The sequence below is a fragment of the Ambystoma mexicanum genome, chromosome 2p (assembly GCF_040938575.1).
Source record: "Ambystoma mexicanum isolate Mex_15411 chromosome 2p, UKY_AmexF1_1, whole genome shotgun sequence".
Taxonomy (NCBI): Eukaryota; Metazoa; Chordata; class Amphibia; order Caudata; family Ambystomatidae; genus Ambystoma; species Ambystoma mexicanum.
Window position 1 is genome coordinate 1058650244 of NC_090923.1, and position 26231 is coordinate 1058676474.

The window sequence follows — 26231 nt, forward strand, 5'->3', positions numbered from 1 at the left end:
GCTACTGGCGTTGTGCGTCCTACTTATAACATCCGGTGACGTCGGCTTGACAGAGGTCCTCTAGGACAGCGTATCGATGTCGACGCAGGACGCAGATGCCAAACATTTTCCAAAGCAGCACAGCTGTGGTGATTACTGTCATAGATATGGAATACGTCGTCGGACCATCCCATCGAAAGAACGTTACCAGGTAAGAGTAACTTGTTCTTCATATTGAGAGAGAGAGGTAGCACTTGCAACATATTTATATACATTCCATTTTATTCACTTTCATCTCATCAATCACTTTGCTGCACCTATATTTACATTTCTACATCGTGCTGTCCCATTCAAGTATTTCATTTCACCTCAATTAACCTCATCAGGGTACAGCCACTTCTTGCTAATTTGGCTGTCCCCCTTCGGGCACTGTTCTGCCATGTGCTTTTCTAACGTCCGAGGTGTAGCCAATATTTCAGGCCCATAATCTTCACTGCGGAAGGGGTGCAATACATCACCTCGTAGGGGCTGTGAAAACTTGAAGAATTCCATCTCCTCACAAAACTTCGCACATACACCAATTCCCCGGTCATTAACTGTGTATCGGGGACGGACTGTTGCTGCAGTGCGTGTGTCAGTTTGACTTTCCCTCGTGAAGGGTGGGGCCCCTTGCTTAGCTATGCTCCCCACTGCTTGTGTAAGCTGTGTCAGATACTCCCTGAATTCCTCCCCCAGAATTGTGGCAGTCCTGTGAGTATCTGGTGCTCTTCTTATTGGGGATATTGGTGTTTGTATGTGTCTTCCTGTCACTATTTCGTGCAGGGGCAAGTGGTGGTCTTTGCTTGGTTGTGTTCGTAATTGAAATAATGCCAAGGGCAAGAAATATATGCAATTCTTTTTGAGGGTGTGGCATAATTTTGACAATATACTTTTGAGGAGACTGTTGATTTTCTCGACCACTCCGTTCTCTTGCAGGTGGTAAATGGAACATAGCTTGTCTAATTCCTAGAAGGGACGTAACCTCTTTAAAGAGGTTGTTAACAAAGTGTGTGCCGTTGTCGGAGCGTATGACATCGCAAATGCCCCAACGTGGGATCAATTCTCGTACAAAAAATGTGAAAAGGGGCAGATCACCTCTATTAAGTATCTTGCACCTTTCTCCCATATCTGCATAGTCGATGTGCAATTCCGGGAAGGTCCGATGGGGCGGAGCAGTGTCCCTCGCAGTGTTCTGAGGGTCATCCCAGAGTTGTATGTTTGACAAGTTACACATTCAATAGTCATTTTTGTGAGATGCTCGTGGAGACTTGGGACAAACCACTTATCCTGGATGTCAGCAGCAATATCTTTTGTTGTGTGCTGGAAAGTGTAGTTGTTGGAAGGCAAGGTGGGTGACTTTGTGCAACCCCTTTGACCATGTATTTTGTTCTTCAATTGGGGCTCTTTAGTAAGTCTATTTGTGTGATGGGTAGTGAATTATACTCCACTTCTTTTTTCCTCTTGCGTGTCACTTTTAGCAAATATTCTGTTGCTTGAGACTTTTGGAAGTATGCTGCTTGTTTTGCAGTGGCGTCTGCTGCTGCGTTCCGTAGTGAGATTACATCACTGTTATTCGTATGTGCCTGGCATTTTACCAACGCCCCTACGGAAGGTTCTGCGAGAGCTTCTATCAGTTCATTTAAAAGTTCTGCATGTTGTACTGGGGACCTGTCTGCCCTCCTGAAACCTCTCCTCCTCCATCTGGACAATCCAGCATGTACCATTGTGGTTACGTAAGCTAAATCTGAATAAGTTGTTACTGCACATCCTTTCGCTGCAGGCAATGCTTCAATTAGTGCTACTAGTTCTGCTGATTAATGCATAGGTAATCTTTTTTGCACAATGATCTCCTACTCCCCTTCCTTCAAACTTACTACCGCTGCACCCACATGCTTCTCTCCTGTATCTGGGCAAATGGATGTCGACCCATCCACAAAATACACTTCACCTTCCTCTAGGGCATTTTCATTTGCTTTGGGAATGTCATCTCCTCCCCCTCATATGTGGCACACAAGATTTTGCATGTCTTCCATTGTGCATGGCTCGGTGAGGAATGTAGCTGGATTTAGTTTTTCAATGTATAATGTGAATGTTTGAGCTAGAGAGTATTATCTCATAAGAAGTTGCTCTTTGCATGGTGAGGGTAGATTTGGATTGTTCGAGAATTGCAAACAAGGAGTGTTCAACAAATGTAACTGAGCACCCCATTACTATGGTGGTGCTTTTTTCAATTGCAAAGGCGGCGGCTGCAAGGGCTTGTTCGTATGCAAAGTGCCCTTCCATTACCGAGTCTCGGGAGCCACTGTAATAGGCAAGTTGCTTGTGCCCTTAATATGATTTCCGTGTTAGGACAGCTGTCATAAGTGTTTCATTGCAGTGTGAAAACAAGTAAATTCCCGTTCATAATCAGGGGTTGCTAGAATGGGGCTTGTTAGAGATCAGTTCTTTTAGTGTTGTGAAGGCTGTGTGCATGTCTTGTGTCCGTGTGATAGTTGTGCTTTCTTTTTGGGCTTCTTGTAGTGCTTGCAGGGGCCTTGTGTATGCTGCATAGTTGAGTATCCATGCTCGGCAATAATTACATATGCAAAGAAACTTTTACATGTCTTTCACTGTGTGGGGCCTGGCTGCAGCACGTACTACTGTTGCCCCGTCTGGGAGTATTCTTTTGCCGTCTTTGGATATCAGTTGTCCCAGATACAGTACTTCAGCTAGACAGTACTGCAACTTTCCTCGGTCTACCTTGAAACCCTTGTGTGCCAACAAATTCAGTAATGTTATGGAGTCAGCTCTGCACTGTTCCTCATTTTCACAGCAAACCAAAAGGTTGTCTATGTATTGAATCACTGTACTCTTTACATCAATATTGGCAAGATCTTGATGCAATATCCTGTTAAAAATGCATGGGATTTCGCAGTATCCCTGTGGTAATCTGCAATGTTCATATCTTTTCCCTCCCAGGGTAAATGCAGTCGGGTATTGCGAGGAGCTTGGATCGAGTGGTACCGAGGGGGGGGAAAAAAGCATTTTTCCAGTCTACCACTGGAAAGCATGTGGCTGTTTTTGGAATGCTGCACAAAATCGATGCAGGATTTGGGACGAGGGGAAATCTCTTGCTGTATGACGCCATTAAGTGGGCGTGAATCCTGTATCGTCCTCCAAGCCCCTCTTTGCTTTCTTAAATGGATAAATCGCAGTATTGCAAGGGGAATTGAATTTGATGGCACAATGATACCCTGCTGTAGCAATGCATGTTTAGTTTCTTTTATCCCCTCCTCTGCTCCCTTGACCAGGGATATTGTTTTACCCGGGGTAGCACCGCACCAGGCTTGAGTTTAATCTTAACTGGGGTTACCTCCTGCAGGAGCCCTATATCGTGGGGTTTGGTTGTTCCCCATTTTGTAGGTACTTGTTGCATGTCCTCATCAAAAAATGACGTTGGTGCACTGACAATGGCCATGAGGGGGTTCGTTACTCGTCTGTTTTGGACCATCATGTCACTGGGCATGCATAGTTCTATTATCTCCCAGTCATTGTCGGTGAACAGCTCCTTGACTGTCAGACCGCGGAGCTCTGTTTGGTTCTATGCATAACACTGTCCTCCATTCGCATCAGTGCATGTCCAGACCTATTGCCACACTACGTCCAGCTGATACTTGTACTCCCTGCAGATCTAGGGAGAGGATGGTACCCGGTAATATTTTATGGACGGCTATGGGGTGGAAAACAAAGTGAGGGGGTTTTCTCAAGTGTTTTTTTTTTTTTTTATTTTTTTTACATTTTTTTTTTTCTCGGGTACCACCCTTGCCAATACTTGTATCCATACACAAACATGTCTGCATTTGTGGGCACCCCTCAGACGGCGATTTCATTTGCTATTGTATTAATCAACAGCATTTCCCAGAGGGAGCATATTCCTGGAGTTGAGCATACTATGCCCCTTTCAGTAAAGGAAATGGTCATGATGAGCTTACTAAGGAGGTCCTTACCTAGCAGGTTTATCGGTCAGTATTCATGGTATAATTGGGGTGCTCGCACCGTTTTCCCCACTTCCGTTATAGCCGAATCTTTAGTGTATGGAAGCGTGACCACAGCCCCAGAAAATCCCTGCGTTTTCGCATTTTTTTTCCCAACCGTGGAAACCTGCCTTCTATTAGGCATGATTTCTCCCGAGTCCACCATGAACATTAACTGTCTCCTATCTCCGACCCCACCAATTTGTATTTATTTATATAGCGCACAAGCAGCCCAGGGGCATTGAGGCACTGTTACTTGCAAGAACTTAGTTACACAGGTACAGGCATGGTAGTGGTCGTTGACACATATGAATACTACAAAACATCATACTGTTAGATATTCCACATGGTCATTATATTACAAGTTATGCAACGGGTCATATGAGTATTCATGCTGATGTGAAGGGCCTTATGCGAAGAGGATGGTTTTCAAAGCTTTGCGGAAGGTGGTGAGGGAGGCCGCACCTCGGATAGTGGGAGGTACGGCATTCCAGTGAGTGGGTGCGAGATAAGGGAAGCTGGATCCGCCCGCTCTGGCTCTTTTTACTAGTGGCACAGAGAGCATGTTGGTATACGGTGATCTGATTGGCCTGGTAGTGGAGACTGGGTTGATCCTTTGTGAGAGGTAGGCAGGAGCAGTGAGGTAAATGCACTCAGGGCTTTGAAGACTATACTTTCCTTTATTGGGAGCCAGTGGGCTAATTTTCTGGCCTCAGAAATGTGTTCTCTTTTAGCAATGCCTTGGGCTGCCTGGAGAGCATTGTTCTGTATGGCTTCTCTCTAGGTTTTTATTGGAGGTTCCTAGAAAGAGTATATTGCAATAGTCTAGCCTAGAGCCAGTGATGGCTCTGGCTATGTTGGTGCAGTTCTCTTTGGAGAGAAAGGGTCTGACTGCGTTGATTAGCTTGGCATGATATGCAGCTGCGGAGGCTATTGCGTTGACTTGTCTATCTATGGGTTCTTCGTCTGGACGTAGGGTAGTTGATGGGACTAGACACGCGTGCTCTCTGTGGGCTGTCCTAGTCTGGGTATGTTTGTCACTGTGAAAGAATATGTTTCCCCCAACCATGGTTGTCCCCTGAAACGGCGATGATGGCAAAAGGATTTGTGTGCGTTCCCCATTTGACTTTGGCGTGTTAATCATTGGTGTGTCCCTTGTTGTGGTACCCTGGGGCCCTTGCGTGAACCGGGAGTCAGTTTGTTCTTCCTGTCCGTAACCCCCAAGGGCTTCCTCGGTTTGGATGGCCATATTGCTGTTCATTATTGAATCTGTGTTTTGGTAATATGCCATGGGAAGAGTACGACCTTCCCTTGCAAAATGGCCTCACCTCCCACATGACCAACATGCTCCTTGTCACCCTCCTCTGGGCCCTTGTTCTCCGTAGCCCCCTCTGTACCCACCTCTTCCTTGCCACTGAGGCCCTCCGTACTGCTTCTCTCCATCCCATTTTTTTTTTCTTGCCCATTTGCTGTCCAGGTCGCTGCCATTCTAGCCTGCAGTGCTATTGGCCTCTCCTCCCTGTCTGCTGTTCTGAGGGTAGGGCAGCTGTTACTGCTGCGACCTTCACCAGCTTATTTTGCACAAGTTTAGTTTTGTCTGCCAAACTTTTCTGTGTGATATTTTGTTTTAAAAAAATATTTTTAAATTTATTTTTTCTCCCTCTTTGATCCTTCTACAATGATGTACTATGATGCTTTGTATTTCTGGCCAACCCTTGGCTTCTATCCCAGCTATTTTATCTACCGCCTTCTGCACCTCCTTCGGGAGGCCTCTCGTGATAATGAAGTAAAAGAGGGAGGTTAACTGGTCCCAGGCTGCGCCCGTCTCCGCCCTCCCCATATCCTGCACCCGAAGAATGTACTGGGCAGCATCTCTCTATTTCCCCCCCATTGTGCATTACATCACTGGGTGTAAATATTGTGTGTCATGGAAGGTTTTCCGCAGTGCATTCCACAGCTGTGTGCTCACATTATTAAATGATGCCCCATCATAGCAGTCAGTCTATTTTCACTCCCGGGAACACCGCCTTCACCCACACCCAGTCTGCTTGATCACACACTGCAGGCACTAATAAGCTTGTGACATCCCCTATTGCTAACGGAACCCCTGCAGTATTTTTCCCAAAGGAATATATCCATTTACTCGCACCCCCGGAGAGCGTGAGTAGCCCCTTCAAGAAATTGGCTTTATCCATCAGCGCCCAAGGCACGTAGTGAGGCCTTCCTGCCCCTTTATGAATGAAAGGCATCTGTAGGTTTGCTCTCCCCTTCCTTTACTTACCTTTGTTCCTTTTTTTATTTGCCATTCTCCACATCCTGTTCCTTAGCCTTCCCTGCCACCCTTCTCCTCCCACCTGTGGAGTCGGATACTGTACTTGCAGACCCCCCTCCTGTCGCTCCTTCCTCGTGCTCCTCAATATCACTCCAACCCTCTTCTTTCCTGTCGGATGTCACACTACCTTGTCCTGTACTCAACTGCTGACCTTCCCACTTTACTCGTATTACCTTAACCGGTGCACTAGCAATGTGGAAGAGGAAGTCCCCGGACTTCCATTCATCCTCTGCTCTAATGGAGGAGTTTTTTGATGGTAGCAGGCGGGGTGTTGGCCCTCCCCTGGGCAGCAGTAGTGTATCTTCACACAGAGCTCTTAGTCGGCCCAGTTCCTCTTGGATATTGGTGATGTGATCTTCTATATTTCGGGTGATGCGTTCTGTGTGGGCTGGGTTTGTGCTTGTTGGACCATATAGACCCTTGGGGTCATAAGGGGGGAGGTGGTGGGGGGGTCTTTTGCCTGTGTAGTTGGTGCACTTGATCATGGTAAGTACAACGGATCACAATATCCCTCAGCAGGTTTTGTCAGTAATGGGTACAGCTTTTTAGGTCCCTCTCCTCTCTACACTCACCCCCCCCCCCCCCCGCCCGCCCACATCCTGGTTTGTGGCCACTGCAGATTATGACTCCCTTTCCTTATTATTCGCAGGAGCTGTTTCTTCAAACATCCTCCAAAGATCCAACACTTCCCTTCTATTCTGAAGCCGCTTCCCTTTATATTTGGCCATTAAATATGTTGCCACAAGGTCCAACACCGTTTTATCAAAATATCCTCCTTCTGGCCATTTTTGAGCTGACCCTTCCCTTTTAATCTCTGTTAACCATTGCCCATGGTACTTTTTTATTTTTTCTCTGTACAAGCGGAGGTGTTGGCATGGCGTTTCTGCTCCCATCATTTCTTCCCACTGTCTAGGTGCGTGCGTGTACGTGTCAGTTACCACGGTCAGTACTTCAACTATTTTATATCTTCTAGCATCTACTTTGCAAATTGCATTTCAAAACAATTTGCTTACACCTTACTTTCACTTTGACCACTTAACAAGAAACATAGAAACATAAACCACTTAACAGGCAGACCTGACAGACTGACGTACCTTACTGACAACAAAAAACATGAAACATGAAACTCTTTCAAGAATGCCAGATTTTCCCCTTCATTCTCTCCTCACATTCACCTCACCCTGGCCTGACCCAAAAAAAAAATAGTTTTTAATCCGTTTCAAAAGAAAGTATCACTACTATTTTCTGAGTCTACTCTATACACAAGACTTGTGCTTATTCCTTTTTCCTCACTTATATTCCTGCACTGGTCGAGACAGTACTATGCGGTGCCGCCTTCCACCTCCTTTCGGAGCTATGTTTTCGTACCTCCTCTTATTTTCTCACCTTATATAAAACCTAATGGCCAGAGACCACCAGGGGGCGCAGGCAGGATGGAAGCCTGAAAACCCAGCTCTCCACAAGTCTCCGTCCATAGGCGAATTTTACATGCCTAACCAGCCTGTATGTTAAAAGTTGCTGCTGAGCAAGAAGGGGTCGAGACCACCGGACCCAAGCTTCACTGGAAATTGAGTAATTTTACTGGATAAACGACCGTGCTGAGGCGGCACCCCCCCCCATCCAAACGGGCCTCTGACGTAAAGGAGTGGCGTCGGATAGTAAGGCACAGTAAAGCCGATCGCAGAACACATCGAGCCGCGGAGCAACTGGAGACACAGCAAAGTGGCCGTGCCTTGAGGGGGACTCCCGCTGGTGTTGCCATCCGGAAGCGAAAGTTGGAACCGCGTGGCGCTGGTGGGGGCAGGCTTCGGGCACACGGTGCCTTGCTGAGGGGTAGGAGGTGCAGCGCCCGCGGAGGAAGTGCCCTGAAAATAGATTCGGAGGTTGAGCCTTTCCCCGACCTCCGGGTCCTTGAGACTGGAGCCCCGCATTGGCAGCGAATAGGAGGCGCCAAGAGGAAGCGGCCCTCCGACTCATATAGCTGACTGCACACAACGCGGCTTTGCGTTTTCATCTGAGCAGTGAAGCGTAGATCGCGAGGACGCGGACGCCCTGTGCGGAGCAATCACCTTAGCATAGCTGGAGATGGGCTGGATCCGGTGAGACATCGAAGGGGCGGACAAGGGGCACAGAGTCCGGATGGCCCCTCTGGTGCCTCTCTAGCAGTGCTGATCCTTCATAGCAGTCCTCGGCCCGTGAGGAGACGGCCTAAGGTAAGGAGGGGGTGCGAGCTTGCGGGCCGCTTGAGGTATAGCGCTTGCTGAGGACTTTTGAAAAATCAAGGGTGCTGCCCTCCTCCACACATTCCATTGGCCACCAGCCTCTCTGGTGCTCTCCCAGTGTACAAAACTTGGAGCCGGATCTCCAATGTTGTGATGTGTGTGACGGCGATAAGGCCGTGGTAAGCGGAAACCACACAGAACGCTGGTAGATAAGCACATCTACTGCCCAATCACCCGCTTCTGCCTCGACAGGAAGGGGGCATGCCTCATATACCCATTCCGGGGGTGAACTGCTAGAACCCTCCCCTGGAGCAGCAAAATCGGGATTTGGAGGCAAAGGTCGACGACCTAGAAAACAGAACGCAGAGCAAATGTAAGGATTCAAGGCCTCAAGGAATCTCCAGGCGAAACACCGGCCTCCCTCGAAAGGAGAGTAAAAGACCTTATTGCGGCTATCCTCCCCACCCCGTTAGTACCCGGACTGGAATTTGAAAGAAAACAGAGCAGGAGGTCCACCAGGGGGCTCAAGGTCGTTACTGGTAAGGTGCCACCATTAAAAGCCACCATTAAAAGCACAAGACTGAGATCCTCCAGAAAGCAAGGGAACTGGACACCATTGAGTTCGAGGACTCTAGAGTAAACATTTTCCAGGACTTGTCAGCAGCTACCCTGGCAAAAAGAGCATGTCACCCCCTTACAGCTTGGTTACGAGACGAGGGGACTAGGTACCGGTGGAATCATCCGCTAGCACTGGTTTTTACCTACGACAATGAAAAATACAGGGCTACCTCGGGGAAGGAAGCAGAGGGGATTTTTGAATGGCTTGCAGACGAACCCGGACAGAGAGGAAGAGCAAGAAACACCGTCGTCCCAATCTGAGCAAGCACCAACTGACCCATGGCGACAAAAAAGCAAATCCAGAGACGGCAAAATTTAAGCGGCTGAATACCGCATGATTTGGAAGTAGATGACATGAAAGACATAGTGGAACATTCTGCGTCTCTGAAAAACAAAAGCCGGCTGCGCAATCACATCAGCAGACATTACGCATTTGCTAATTAGCAGCAGTATAGTTGAATAACAGCATAGGTTTTGTGGAGGGCACCCGTTGGTGGCCCTTTGTTTATACTTGGGACATCTCCGATGTTATGGAGGGAGTCTATTTATTCTTTTCAAATCTTCATTCTTTTCTATTTTTCAACTTTCTTAGTGGGGAGGGTAGGGGTGGGGTACACATAGCCGTTCTACTCAGGGGAATCAATGGGGTCGAACACTGTATTTTTAAATAGCATAACAGCATGGCTGCGGAAAAACATCAAAGATCCTGAAGTGACTTGCAACAACGACATCGATGGTGGATAAAACGATCAGAGTGGGATCATTGAATGCGAAAGGACTAAACTCACCGCAGAAAAGATCAATGCTGAGGCGGACATTTCACCAAGCTCACCTAGACATTCTATTTGTCCAGGAAACGAAGTATAAACATTCTGGGGAATTTGATATTAAGTGGAGTAACATAGGAGGGTCAATATGGGCCTCTGGAGCAGAGAAGAAGGGAGGAGTGGGTATATTGTACCGCTCCACTTTGGGTCTCCGAATCACACGCGTCCGGAGAGACCCAAACGGCGCATTTTTGATTATCCAAGGCGAGTTGGAATCCACCCTAGTAACATTGTGTTCGGCATATGCTCCAAATGTGCAAAAGCTTCTTGCAAAAATGTATCGGCGGTCTTGGAGGGTGAAAGAGTGGGCCCTCTCCTTTGCGGGGGAGATTTCAACCAAACAACACCTCCATCCCTAGACTGGCGGTCATTCCGCCTTGGCGCGCGTTCCCTCCCACCCCACCCCCCGACAACACAGTTTCAGTCATTAATCTCAGAGCACCACATTATAGATGCCTGGAGCGCCATACACCCCACCAAGAAAGCATACACTTTCTACTCGCATCAAACCTATACACATATTGATTATGTACTATAGGATTCTAGCTTGGAACACCTGATTAAGGAAGCTGATATTGCAATAGTAGGCTGATCCGATCACAATATGGTGGTCGTCGATTTGAGTATGAGGGGGGGTCAAAGGCCAATGGGGAGTCGATGGACGTGCAGTGATACTGTTCAAGGACACATTGTTCCGAGAAAGTTTAGATTAAGAAATAGATTTTTTTTTCATACGAAACACCGACGACATTCCTAGTCGCACGGTCTGGGAAGCAGCAAAAGCAACCATACGGGGACTTATAATAGCGCAGGGTGCCTCAGTTAAGAGACTACAATTGTTGGAAGAAACGCGGGTCACAAAATTAATAGACAAAAAAGAACGACACTTGATAGATGGGCAGGGGGATTCCCAGAAATTAAAGCTCTTAGGCAAGAATTGAAAGGCATATGGATGAGCAAAGACTTGGCTAGTCTAAGATTTGTTAAAAATATCTTGAAAGGGGGGGGGACAAGGCCCACACACTACTTGCAGCAAGACTAGGAAAGGAAAGAATGGAAAAAGCCATACTTAAGGTTAAGTCATCCTCAAATATGATCTTAACAAACCCGGCAGAAATCGCAACACGGTTTGCTCAATTCTACGAACAACTTTATGCTGCCGATACACCACCAGCTCTCGAAAGCACTGCAGAATTTATGTCAAAAATAGACTTTCCTCTGCTATTGAACGTGGATAGAGAGCTACTAAACGGCCCAATTACAGCAGAGGAAGACTGTGCCATTGGCGCCTTGAAGGCATGCTCGGCACCGGGCGCGGATGGCTTCACCCCAGTTTTTTATACAAAGGTTCAAGGGCGCTCTAACCCCGTTCCTTACTATGCTATTTAATGGCATCAGGGAGACTGGTATTGCTCCTCTGTCATTTACGGAAGCCAGAATAATAGTTCTCCCTAAGGAAGGGAAAGACAGGTTAGAATGCGGCTCCTATCGGCCGATTTCGCTCCTGAATGTTGACGCAAAGGTTTTTGCCAGTATTCTGGCCAAGCGACTGAGCAGGGTCTTGCCCCAACTGATCCATAGTGATCAGAATGGGATACGTGGTAAACCGCCAAGGGGCAGACAATGTCCGTAAAACGTTAGACCTCATGGCCCCTTCTCTCTCTCTCAAGAAATCGAACTCGTGTTGGTCTCGATCGATGCTGAAAAGGCATTTGACCGCGTGGAGTGGACATTTATGACAGACGTTCTGGAGAAAGCAGGCCTAGGCCCAGAGTGGATTCGAGGAGCCAAAGCATTCTATAAAAACACCAGAGCAAAAATAGTGGTGAATGGTATCGCATCACAGGAATTTGAGTTGACCAGAGGGACGAGGCAAGGCTGCCTCTCTCCCCTTTAGTGTATATCCTTGTCACGGAACCACTAGCTCAAAATGTTAGGCGGAATCCCAACATTCAAGGTTTCGTTGGATATGGAACTGAATATAAGCTTGCGTTGTTTGCAGATGACGTATTGGCATAGATCACCTCCCCAGACCATTCCATACCAGCACTCCTCCATGAGATAAAAGAATATGAGGCGCAATCTGGATTTGGCAAGTCATCCTTCCTCTCTACGAACTTGGCCCACTTGCCACAGCTACACCCCAGACATGGGGTTTTCAAATGGCACATGCAAACCTAAAATATTTAGGATTAACGATCACTAAAAATCTTCAAAACCTGTTTCAAGCAAACTACAAAACACAATGGGCCTGGGCAACTGGGACAAACTTAAGTTGTCATGGGCTGGAAAACACCAGCAATTAAAATGAATGTCCTACCACAACTTTTTCCTTTTTCAGTCATTGCCAATCATCCTCCCGCGTACATTTTTGAAGGAGATTAAAAACACTTTGCTATTGTTTCTCTGGGACAAAGGCAGACCCCATATTGCATATAAAACCCTAATTTTGCCTAAGCAGAAGGGAGGCCTTGCCTAGCCAGACATTTCTTCCTACTATGCGGCAACAGTGCTTTGTGTTTTGGTTGATCACATTAGAGAGTCAGTGGCACCCTACCCCCCACCGTATGGCTAAAATGTACCACGACGGAACCCCCTATTGTTGGCGTGGATGTGCACAAGTTTGTACATACTGGCATCAATGGTGGGCTTGCTCACAGATGCAGCTGTTCTGGAAGGAAATCCTGGGGTGGATTTATGAGATTGAGGGTATCCAAAGAGTCCTCACTCCTCTTGTGGTCCTTTTCGGAGTGGAGGAAGTTGAAGAGAGATACATGCTCCTACCACACATGCCAAGAAATCTCTTATTAGCTGCCCGTGTCTGTGTGACAATTAAATGGAAAGCATCCTCCCTCTTTAAAGGCAGAGTGGCTTCATAAAGCAAAATAAATGTATGAAATGGAGAGCCTCACAGCCATTGTGAAAGATATATGGACCAACAATGGTTCCTGTTTCTCCAATTCTAAAGGAAGAATCAGGCCACATAATGTATGTCAGCTTTGGGGCAGCGCTAGTTTCCTGGCCCACGCATAGAATGCAACGGGATGCGCTAGAAAACAAACCTTAGGGGCGGGAGTCTGGCACTGACCCATCTTGATGGGGTATTCCCCCAGGTGTTTACACCAGATCGATCCCTCACCACACATCATTACACAATGTTAATGTTCCCCATCGATGACGCAGCCACATACTATTGTTGTGTGACCGATTCCACCACATTCAGTGCTTTGACTGTTCATCTTTTTTATGAATGGCCCTGGGCAGGAAAGGGGAGGGGGCGGGAATGGGGAACGGGCTTTCTTCTTTATATTTGCTCTTTTACAACTGTTCTTCCTCGGTCCTCCCTTTACTTCTCTGTCAAAGCTATACGAAGGACAAGGGTTTTTCTTCAATACTTCTTTCACTATCTGTATTTTGAAAATTAGAAAATGTTCTTAAAGTGACTGCATTGGTCAATAGGTTAAGTTTGTTGTTTGACACTTTTTCGTTGGCCGATGTAACTCTCGGTCACAATAAAAATAGATTAAAAAAAAAGCCTAATGGTCATGTGAAGAAGAAACGCCTTAGTCAGCAATCACTCAATCCCACTCTCACCCAATCCAACCCGCAGGCTGTTCTCCTCCCCCCCCCCCCCAATGTTTAATCTGACCCTTCTCCCATTAATTGTCCCTCCTTTAATTCTTTGTGCAATCAATACTGGCATGTCTGTGGTGATCAGAGAGCCTCCATTTACGGTCTGTCCACAATTGGGGTGCCGCCTCAACCAAGCCGACACCGGCTTCGGTGAGCAGTTGGGTATTCGCAAAGCCAGCACCCACAGAAACTGCTCAGGAACGTACGCTTTTTGAACTACCGGTCGGCCGTAGGTGGCGTTCTTGATGGGGGTGCACCGGATCTCGCCGCAGAGTACGGGGGTCTTCCCAGACCAATCACGTAGTCTGGGTCAAGTAAAGGTGTTCATTCTCCAAATACAAATCACAAACTCAGAATAAATGGACACAAGGAGAAAGATTGCAAGTTGAAAAAAGTTTATCGGGTAAAAGATGCATACAGGACTCTGCTGCTCTGAGAGCGCTCTGTCAGATAATACATAAACGGTACATTATAAAGCGAAAAACGTCATGACATACAGTGAGAGGAAACAACGTTCATTGGTGGGCACCTATGGCTCAGCATGTAGCAATATACAGTGCCAGACTCCAATTGGTTGCTGTGGCCGGGCCGGTCTGCAGGCACGTGGGTCAGCTGGGCTCTTCTCCGTGGGGTGAAGGTCAGGTTGGGTCCACAAAATGTAACTTTTCTAGATAATCTAAACTGCACAATTATTGGCATGCAAAGAGTAATGTTGGCCATAAAACATATACCAGTATGAGGGGTCGCCTTTAAATCGTGGGCAAACATACACATGAGGGGCGAGGATTTGGTAGTCCTTGCACATTCTTAACCTGGATGTCCAGCTGTGGGTTTTTGATCTGTAATTCATTCTCCCTGGTGCCTCATGGTTCAAACGAATGGATTGATGGATGTTAGTCCATGGAGAGTATATGATCACACAGGATTAGGAATATGGGGGGCAATCTAGTGTGGCCCGGGGGGGAAGGGTCTCACAAACAGTTACATGAAAGGAGAGTAGAGGAGCAAAATGTTGTACAGGCAGTAATTTCTAAAGGTGGGGGTCGATGGGGCAGGAGCAGGTTTGTGGAGATGGGTGAATACACAAGGCAAGATATGCCCTGGTCACACACAGGGCATTGAGCTCAGAGGAAGAGGAGGAAAATGGTATCTGTTTGCAACAATTTGTGCCTGGGCTTCTGTGAGAAAAGGGCCTGTGCGGCGCAGACAGGGGAGGGGGTGGTGGGGGTTGTCGGAGCTGGCTGTGCACGGTGCTGGACAATGGGCAGAAGGCTTTTTAGTGATCATTGTGCGGCCTAGTACAAAGATGAGTCTGGGGTGACACAAAATGCAGTCAGTGTATCATCCAATGGCTTCCTTCCACTGTCGTCGGAGGAAAGACCAGGGGGACGTCTCCCCGTGAGCCTTCCTACCTTACACTACCAATGACAGATCTGCAAATTTCTTCTTCAGGGTTACCAAGGGGGAAGGTGTGCCAAATCTAGTTAACTTGCTGCAATCGCGATCTGTATCCCAGGCTATATTAAAGTCCCCCATCAATAACAATCCCCCCCCCCAACCCCTTCCATAAAAGCGTCTAATTGCTCAGCAAAATTTTTCAAAAAGCCCTCTTGGACAGTATTTGGGGCATATATGGTAGTTAACGTCATCTTCGTGGCCAACACTTTTAGTTTTGCAAATGCAAATCTTCCCTCTTAATGTCATTTGTGCTAACAACCTGCATCCCCCAGGCCTTGCTTTATTGCTATATGCACACCCGCCACTTTACGATCGGCTGACGCCTGCAATATAATCGTGTATTGCTGTAGGCAGTTTTCCCCTGTCCGCCTTCCTTATCTGGGTTTTTGGAGTGCCACCAAGTCAGGTTGTTGACCCCTCAAGAAGTGTTCCACTTTCCTGTGCTTCTGTGGGGTATTAAGTCCCCTCACATTCCAGGATAAACATTTGAATTGTGTTCTGCATGCATTTTAAGCATTCAGCATGATACACAACAATGTGTAGCTTTTGCAGTGTTCGCCAAGACGACCTGGTCTTCAATCACGTGTTGGGTTTATGAGGTGGGCCTCTTAGTGAAGCTCTCCTGTCTGCTTTTTGTATGCATCGACAGGACCTCTTTTGATTCATGGTGGTTCATTCACCTGCCTTAAGATTCAACGTTTGTGTCATTGAATTTTGCCTGAGCTCCTTCTCTGGGGTCGCCTTGAGTGTCCTCTTCGATATTTAGTAGCCCCATTCCCGATTCCCTTGTGGTAATCCCGAGTCTTCCTTCAAGGTTGAAAGTTAAGCCAATGGGAAAAGTCCACCTGTATCAGATTCTGCGTGTTTGGAGTTTCTGCCCTAGCTCGTACATGTCTCTGCAATTTTGTAGGGTCATCCTGGATAGGTCCTGGTATAGTTGAATCTCTGTGCCATTGTGCAATATTGTTACGGCCGTTCTTGCTTCTCTTAATAGTTGTTGTTTTTGTGGGTACCGGGCGCTTGCCGCCAGTACATCACAAGTCCGGGCACCTGGTTCTAAGGACCTAGGACCAATTCTATGAACCCTGTCTAGGAAGATATTTTAGGAATCATTTTCTGCAATTCTGACAGCAAATATTTTGATGACTTTCTTTCAGCTCTGGGTCCAGCACTGTTTCCAGGAGGTTTTTTATTCTAATGTTGGAACACCTTGAGCAGTTCTCCAGATCTTCTTGTTGAAGTTCCAGATTGTAAGTCTTGCAAATTCCTCTAAAGCTATGTTAGATTGTATATTCCCTTCAGTGAATTCTTGGGTAGCACGTTCATTGGTGTCCACTCTTTCTGACAAGAGCTGAGAGTTCCTTGGTGAAATCTGAGTGTCCGTCTAATTTCTGAAGTAAATGTGATAACTGTTGCTGAAAGGACAAGGTAAATTTATCTTGAAATTCTTGTAAACTTTTCAGGAAATTGTACTTGGATGCTGCCATGTCTTGCATTACATGTCGCGTTTCTTGCTGTACTTGATGTTTTGGTATTAATTTAATCCCAGTCTGGCTTTTATTTGTTGCCCAAAGTGTTTCCAGAGACTTGGTTGTTTTTGTGAGGAATCGGATTCTCCCAGTTGATTTTCTTCCTTGCTTCAGACATAGGACTGTTGTACCGGATTTCTGTGATGAGGCGGGTTGGGGGATGCAACCTACATAGCGTTGTTTATATTGCTTTATATGTGACTTCCGGAGGCCAACCTGCTAGAGTTCTATATGGCAAGTGCCCAAGTGGCTAGCGAGGCTTATATCTGGGAGCAAGTGTGGGTCTTTTGGCAGGGGCTCCGCGTCTCTTAGGCCAAACCCCAGGTAGTGGGGGAGAAAGAGCTAGTTGGCGATCTTATGTTTCTGCTCTAAAGCTTCCATCCGGGAACCTTCAGATGCAGTATTGTGTAGGTCGCTTTCTCACCACCTGCCCTTGTTCTTATATTCGTGGTGGATTCTATGAGGTTTCCCCTGGTTGCTGTGTCTGGATGACCGTGTCCAAGCCCTAGAAGCTAATCAAAACTCTGTGGACCTCCTCTAAACTCAATTCGATATGCACGAGAAAGTCGCCCTCAAGCTGGATGACTTGGAAAATAGAGCGGCGCTGAAACCTGAGATTCCTGGGCGTTGCTGAATCTACCCGGATCTCTCTGCCCTTATACTGGCGCGCAGGCGGCTCTGCTTTCCTTTATCGAAATGGCTCCAGTCCAGAGCTGTGAGATACAGGTCGGGTCATGCATTTTCGCTCCGTTTGAAGTGGAGGGCTATAAATATTCCCTTGTTACGGAGGATGACATACAGAGGGTGTCTGGGGAGCTCCGGGGGATCACCCCCTGAGTGATGGCGAAGAGAGGAAAGGAAGGGGTGGAACCCCGTAAGTCAAACGGATTTGCAGAGGGACGCTGCGTCCGGGGCCACAGAAAACATAGAGTGGCGCTGTCATCTCCCAAACAGCCGGCTACTTGACCTGGTCCTGTGTTTCTTTTGCTATGGAGGAACTTCAAAGGGAGCTCAGGGTGGGGGGGGGGGCCTCCCCAACGTGTCTTGGGGACACCCCTGTTGAAGAGACTCTATGATGGGGGGGGGGGGGTTGGTTTATGCATCCTGTTGTGATTCCGGGAGGGAGGGAGGGAGGGAGAGAGATGGAGGAAGCAGTTGGTGTTGCTTTGTAAACTGGGGGGGAGGGGGCTCGGAAAATGGTGTTCTTTTTGTGGTTAATCGCCCTGGTGGAGGCAGTCTTTGGTGGCCTGGCCGTGCGGCAGGTTCAATGTTGCAGGGAATCCAGGTGCACGGGGGGAGGGAGGGGGGGGACAAAGGTTTTTTTTTTTTTGTCTTCTTGGAATTGGGTTACAAATGTTTGCAACAACCATTAGGAGTTACAGTTTGCAGGGGTTTGTTCTGTGTAACAGGGGACCGGAGGGGAATCAGCCAGGGGGTTGCTTTGGTGGAGCCCACCCTCCTGTTGAATTAGAGCATACACAACAATCTCCGATGGTTGAATTTAGTCACTCGCTGATCTTGGGCTCTTTGAATGTGTGGGGGTCTCAACTCTCCATTTAAGAGGTCTCCAGTTGTGGAGTTCAATAGGTTGAAGCTTGATTTACTGTTTCTTCAAGAAACCCACTGGGTGCGGGGAGGTGAACCGACCCTTAAACCAAGGTTGATACAAAGTCTACCATGCTTCATGCCAAGCCAAGAAAATAGGGGTGGTGATAGTGGTTTCCTCGAATGCGCACTTTGTCCTGAAAGCCCAATGCAGGGATCCTGAGGGGCGTTATATAATGGTCAAGGGAGAGATTGGGGGGCACTAAAGGTGACCATGATTGCTATCTATGCCCCGAACGAAGCCCAGGACCGCTTCTGGGTTGAGATGAAGTCCAACATTATTACCTTCACTGAGGGTGCAATTGTGGTGGGAGGTGATTTCAATATTGTCCTGGACCCTGACCATGATAGAAAATCTGATCGCCCCTTTATGGACTCTCTTGCGCAGAGGCGAATGGCGACAGCCTTCCAGTGTACAAACGACGAGTTAGGGCTTAGAGATTCTCACTCAGCTCGAGAGGGCCAAGACCCGCTTATTTACCTTGTTCTCGGGAGCCCATACAGCGTTCTCTAGAATTATCTCCATCCTGGTGGATAAGTCTTTTTGAACTGATCTCAGCAGTGAGGGTGGAAGCAACTCCCTGGTAGGTCCACGACCTAGTTAAGATCCAATTGGGGTTCACCTTGAGAGCTCCTGGGCCTGGGAGGTGGACTTGTAATGATCTCCTCCTGAAGGATAAATAGCTGTCCCAGTCTCTCCTTGCTACCATTAAGGAGTACTTTGTAATGGGTGACGATGGGCAAGTGGGGGTGGCAGGGGTCTGGGAGGCATTTAAGACTACAATCGGGGGTGTCCTAATAGGGATGGGGGCAGGGAGGAGAAGCTTCTTGGGGACAAAATCAAGGCTATTCAACCAGGAGGCAAAATAAAGTCCCAGATGGCTCTGGGCAGGTGGGCTGAGCTCCAGCAACTAAAGGCGAAGCTTGCCGCTCTTTTAGTAGAGCAAACTGAGAGGAAACTGTCCTTTCTCAAGCAAAGAAACATGGAGAGGGGGAGAAAGCTGATAACATTTTAGCCTGGAGGCTGCCAGAGCTCGAATAGTAGGAGGGTGGATTCGCTGGTCCTTTCGGGCGGGGTGAGTTGTAGGGATGACCCCGGGATTGCGGAGAAATTTCGCTTATTACGAGCGCTTGTACAGGATAGAATACAGTGGGGATGGAGCGGATATAGATAGCATCCTGGACTCAGTGCCAATCCCTTTTCTCCCACCCGAGAAATCAGATTCTCTAGAGAGGCCCATTACCCCCAAGGAGGTGAGCGATACTATTGGCTCAATGAAGTCAGGCACGACCCCGGGGGATGGTGGGTTCTCGGTACTCTTTTATAAATCCTTCAGTTCCGCTCTTGCCACTTTCCTGTCCAAACTCTTTAATTCAATCGTGGACAATGGCTCCCTCCCGCAATCTATGCTATCTGCCCGTATTGTGGTTATCCCCAAGGAAGGAAAATATCCAAAATACTGTCATTCTTACCACCCGATCTCCCTTAACACGCACGTGAATGTCTTGGCCAAGCTACTGGCTAATAGACTGGCCCAGCATCTCCCCTCGTTGGTACATGGCGACCAAGTGGGTTTTATCCCTGGAAGGCAAGGGGGGGGATAATATCAGGAAATCGTTGGACTTGATGCATGAAGTAGGTATCACAAACGAGGAGGCCTACCTCCTATCATTGGACTCATAAAAGGCCTTCGACCGTGTTGAGTGGGCCTACATGAGCAAGTTCTTGCAGAAGATGGGGCTGTGGGTTAAACTCTGCAGGTGGATAGCAGCCCTATATAATGACCCAACGGCCAGAGTGGCAGTTAACGGGACGGTTTCAGCTACGCTCTCCCTCTCCAGGGGAACTTGGCAGGGCTGCCAGATTTCGCCCCTTCTCTACGCCCTGGCGATGGAGCCCCTGGCGATAACTATAAGGCATCAAGGGATTACGGAGGTCTGGTGTGGGGTCTCGACTTTAAGCTTTCACTATTTGCGGACGACATACTGGCATATATAACTAACCTTCAAAGCTCTCTCCCAAATCTACTAGATCTGATCGATTCTTATGGAGCCGTCTCTGGCTTGGAAATTAACTTTGGGAAATTTTGTTTGATGCCAATGGGTAGACCCGATGCTGGGATTGAGAGTAGAGACTCGGTGGGAGGGATCAGAATTGAGCGGAAGGTTGTCTTATCTGGGGGTTCTCCTACCTAGAGACCTGTCCCTCCTTTTCGAAGTAAACTATCCTCCTATCCTCGATAAGATTGTGTGATTTACTGCGGTGGGCTCCCTTGACGCTCTCCTGGTTTGGACGGATGGTTTCTGTCGAGATTAATATTCTTCCTCTGCTCCTCTACCTCTTTTCCTCCCTCCCGGTCGCAGTGCCTGACCTTCAATTCCCTTAATTCGATGGTTCAGCGCTTTGTTTGGAAGGGCAAGAAACCTGGGGTTATGCTGGCGACCCTGATGCTCCCGAGATCCTGTGGGGGGATTTGGCTTGCCTGGCTCCCGCCTTTATTATAAGGCTGCGCAATTAAGGGTAATGTTGGAACACTCTATGACATTGGTCCTATATCGAAGACGTCCACACCCATCCCAGAAAAGTGCTGGACCTCCTATGGGCCTCTAACAAGAGCATCCCAAGTAATGTCCGGCATCATCCCATCTTGTCGGTTTTATGGGCGCTATGGAGGGACGACAGGGAAAATCTTTCTCTTCTTGGCCTCCCCACCCCCCTTGCCCCTTATCTTCCCTGTAGGGTCCCCCTCTTGACCTTGGCAAAACAGGTTTTCGTGGAACGCAAGGGTGGTCGGATGCTGGCCTAGAGCGTGCGGCGCAGCTCTTTCGTCGCAGTGCATTCATTGATTATAACAACTTGGCGGAAGCCTTTGGGGACGCTCCGATGTCTGTTTGATTATCCCCCGGTGAACGGGATTCCGATACCCAATGGGTGGAAGACCTGGTTCGTCCTCTTACATCACTAGAAAAGGTCATTGTGGAGACCACATCAAGGAGAGGGTCCCTACCTAAATTCTACAACTTGTTAATCGCAGCAAACGTGGAGGGTAAGCAGAGTTTTAAGAAGCAGTGGGAGACTAGGGTTGGGAAGGAGGTGGATGAATCTATTTGGCTTACTATCTTTAAATCCCATTTTTCGGGTTCCCTATACACGGCGGCTATGGAGCACAACTTTAAGATACTTCACGCTTGGCACCTCACGCGAGAGAGGCTGGCGAAAATGTACCCTGGGGTGTCTCCACTTTGTCAGAGGCAATGTGGCCAGCGCAGAACGTGGTTTCATCTTTGGTGGGGGTGCCCAGAGATACAGGCGTATTGGTCAGAGGTGCTGGGCTGGATTAAGGAGATCACAGGTGCTTCCCTACCTATGCTACCCCTTGATCTTCTCTTTGGCGTCCTGGCTTCTGAAGAAGACGGAGTTCCTGCCGTGGGTGGTACAGGCAATGTTGCGGGCAGGGAGGATAGCCCTGGCTCAGAAGTGGAAATGCGATTCTGTGCCCTCCAAGGCAGATTGCCTAGCCAAACTATGGACAATATTTACTTACGAAAAACTCCCAGCCCCGACCCACGATACCATGAAGGCTTTTCTTCTAGATTGGACAGTAGTCTTGCTCCACGAAGTCTGTGAATCAATGAGACTCTGAAGTCTGCTGGAAGGGGGTGAACTATGCTTTGTGTATTCCTTCCAACAAATGGATTCTCTTATTTACTTGGGTTAAACCCAAGGTGTCAGCCCTTGGAAATTGCTTGGTCCCTCGTAGAGTTGTTACTGATTCTCCTGCTTCCTTAGGGGTTCGGTTATTGTGCAGGGGGTGGATGTGGGAGGAGGGAGGGGGGATTATTTGCTGTTCTTTTTGTGGTTGTTGAAATGCACTTATTTGGAAAATGCCTAATAATAAAATTGAAGTGGAAAAAAAAGAATGGTGGCACTAAGTGTCTCTACTATATTTCATGCATCCGAATACAGACCTGTGTTTCACTGGTTATTGAATCAACAGCTTTCTAATTTCTCCAAGTGATGAATGTATAGATCTGTTTTTATAGTAAGTGTGAGACAATATTTCACGAGAGGTTTTACTTGCTTAGTGTGTATTTTAAAGGCCTAATCAATCATTGTATGTTTGTCCTTACCTGGCTAACTTGAATTGGTGGTGTTCTGTGTGGACTCGTAGCGCTAGACTAATACCACAGCCCTCCTGAGACTAGTCTTTCCACACTGCTACCTTATCTTTGATTGGGTTTGGCTAGTCTGCAGTTTCCCCTGTTTACCATAATGGATCAGCCTCACAAAATCCTCACCATTGCTGATTTTGGAAACCCATCTTAATAATTAGCAATCACTGTCACCAACCCAAATCTGTGCAAACTATATTGGCGAGGTTACTACGCCAAGGAGATTAGGGGACACTTTTGCAGTGAACGCCTACGGTGAGGTCCATAAATGCTTCCTAGGATGCACAAACGGTCATGTCCATGACCGGAAAGGAACTTGTGGGGAGCAAAAAGGCATTGCATAAAAAGAGCCAACAAGTTTACGAGACTCGGATAGAGATGCATCATACTTAAGTTCTGGATCTGCCCAGCTGCAGTTAACCCCACTAGCAAACCAGTCCACTGACCTGCTGCTACTTTTAGGTACGCTGTGCAAGGGTTTGGGCCCAAAATTGCCTGTAATCTAGATCATTCACTGTCTTCCTACTGACCCAACTTAGTATTGTATTAGGTCTTGGAACTTTTTTGTTTTCCAGACTACCTGATGGGCTCCATCTCAGCACAAAGTAATATGTCAGTATTGAAGTGCATGCTACACATGTTTTTTTTAAAAAAAGTGATTGGGGAAATGCGGTCTTTTGTACTCGGACCAAATACATACCCAGGTGAACACTGCCATCTTTGCACACAGACCTTGCATGGTTAGGCCCCTGCTCTCGATCAGCCATGCACCTCATAATTGCATTGCGAAATAGAGGGAGACGGTGACTTTTCCCCCACCACCTTCCTACTTCGCTCACCCCACCTTCTAAAATTGAGGGTTATCCATTTCTGCTCCCAAGATATCCAATGAAATAAATGTCCCCTTGCCCTGCACTTCCCAGCATATGCCCCTCCACTGCAACTACCCCCAGCATTACCAGTGCAGTCACATCAAAGTCACAATAGGTGTAGGGGGACATTCTCAGGTTATTCCCCCTCTTGTCTGAAGGAAGGTACAACCTCCCTATGCTATAGAGGTAAGCACCTGACCTTTAAGCTTTAACTACAAGTTAGTAATATTACTAATGACAGTACTCTGCTAGTCCTACGGGCATGCATCCCACCTTACAGAAACGTAAAACCTCCCATTGCCTTAAACTGCTTCCCTGTGTTACTGATGGAAGGAGAGTGAGTTGAAGTGGGTATATTGCCAGGGAAAGAGGCCTCTGGCAGTGGTCTGCAATGATTGAGCCTCATATTCTGCTGTGCACTTGCTCTGGCATTGCTCAATAACATTGGTCTTCTGTGTATAACCGAAGAGGCTAAAGAACTAGCAGGCCTGTAGTTACTGTGTTGAGTAAATTGTACTCTATTTTCATTCACCATAGTTTTGTGTTGAAGCTTGACTTTCTTTTACATATCTTTTGACCTTCAGGCCTGTCCTATTTCTTATGTTGGCATTGGGCTATCCACGTATTGTGTACACATTTTGTCTCGTACCCGAATACAAGAAGTGGATATTTTGGTCACAGTAAATATTCCTAAATTGAGATGATGCGCATTTCTCATTTCTCATTTCATTGCACATCTGGTGCAATATATGCTGATCTACGCAAAACCAAGATGCTAACTCGATTATATCTAGTACCACTGAATTCTGTTAGGGGAAAACCTGTATCTTCTCCACAGTCGGCTAGCAGACCTTGAAAGGTGAGAGACAAATGACAAACCCAAGAGACTGCATTGCCAGGGATTCGGGCTACACTACCGGGACATCTTGGAGTGCTACTGTGAGGGCTGGGAAAATTGGCTGACCTCTCGAGCGAGAGGCTGTGGCTGCAAGAAACTTGCAAGTTGACGAACGGCAGAAAGAGCAAGTACAGAGAAAAGATGCAAATGCACGATAAACCAAACACAATGCGTTCTTCTGCCAATTCTGGAAAAAAGTAGCTAAGCATCCAAACGGCATGGTGTGACAGAGAAAGGCCCTTCTACTGTGACGGTCATATTGTGACTGAGCTTTCTGCTGAGGGAAGGGCTGGGAATGTCCACTAGCTTTTATGTGCTACCTGGAAGAGGTACAGGGAAATTTGCTTAGTTCCATGCCAATGCCCTAACTATCCTGCTTCCTACAATCCAGTGTAGTGTCTGCCCAATCTGAGCTCCACACGCAGGGAGATGGAGACGCGGGGTGGCGGGACCAAACCTGCTGCTCCCGAACCCCTAGACCCTTGCTAAGCCAAGACTACACTTGCCGATTCCCATGCTCCATGGGTATCCAGGGGAAGAATCAATGGATTCACCAATAGTGTCTGCCCTCCATTGTGGACCCTCTCTTTCTTTAAACCATCCAGAACTTTTTTTTTTTTACTAGCTAGGGGTAGAGAATGCAAATCAGGCTGCCTGCCATTGCGTGGAATTGTGCTGGCTCATTGGAGGGATTTCTCTTCCTCTCTGTGCCCACCAACAATAGTATGAAAACCCACTGGTGACAGTCCCTGACTCGCCTAGCACAGGCAAAGCCACAAAAAGGGGAGTGTCTTGCTTTGTTTAGACGTTTCTCTGAGGAGCCATGCAGGCCAGTGTCCCTTCTGCCGACTTCAAAATGGGTGTCCATGATAGAATGGTAATTGATAAAACAGAAGCGGGGATGATGAGGGCCAGCACATCTATAACATGGAGAAAAAGGACAGATCTGAAGTAAACAGGATGGGGGGGGGGAAATCAAAGCAGAGCTAATCCCAGGGGAAAATGAGGGTAGAGAGGAGCTGGTATTCTAAGGTATTTATCTATATGGTTCCTGATTATCCCGATTGAGAGGCACAGTTGGTGGAACGCATGGCCTGGTTGGGATGGTGTTTTTGGAAAGGGGAGGTGTGTACAAGAAGCTAGAGAAGGGGAGCCGTGATATTGGCAGAGACCAGATCCAGAGGGGGAAGAGAATTGAGGATCCTTATAGGAGTGTTTATCTCAGTCCCTGGCTGAGGGTAGAAACCATGGAGAACAAATAGCTGCAAGCCCTTTTGGTTACTGCAACCCAAAGCCTTGTAGAAGCCAGAGCACCAAAAAGAGAGCCAAGAATATTTGAAGGCAGGTAGACTTGGCTCATACGGGCGATCCCCATTTGGTGTGGGAATAATGTAGCCCATCGTTGACCATAGGCAAGGTGGGAAAATACTTACTGGTATGAGTGTGTTGAGATCACTCCAAGAAGTCTTGGAAGGGAGGCAAGAAGGAATCCTAACGTCTATACAGAAGTTAAGTGAGCTGTGTAGTAGATTAGAAACGCCTGGCAAGGACAGGCTGTCCTATAGATGGGCACTTAACCTGTTTAGTACTCAATCCTGGCCTCCCCTTAAATCTTAGTTGAAATCCCAGTCCTATAGGAGTGCACCCTAACCTAACCTTCTGCCTTGTATTTATGAAGGTTTTTAATGTAATATCTTGTGTATTATGTTAGTCCCTTCATCACACAATCACAGAATTGCTTTCTTGCACATTGAGAAATGTTTCCCCCAAGCACCAAGAGAGCTTTTATGACGAATACCATTCTCTTCTTCAAACATTAAAGATATTCTTTTTGGCAACTTAACTTGTTTATACACATACTTGAGATTCCCACACATGGTCGCAACAGTAGGTAGAGCCAGAGCAGGACTTTGCTATTTTAAGCTGAGGTTTTATTTGCTTGCTTAGTGCAGAAGGTTGGGACTGGCGTTTTGGTGTTTTGGGGTAGAGGTGGTGTGCTTTAGGTGAGAGGCCTGTTCTAGGATGTTTGTGAT

The 26231-nt window shown here is 47.4% G+C and overlaps 1 protein-coding gene across 2 annotated transcripts in view; it reads left to right on the forward strand.

Annotated features, from left to right (window-relative positions):
• The window catches only part of POLA2 (DNA polymerase alpha 2, accessory subunit), a 910834-nt gene that overhangs the window by 170090 nt on the left and 714513 nt on the right, over positions 1-26231 (forward strand). The gene's annotated exons all lie outside the window — the stretch shown is intronic.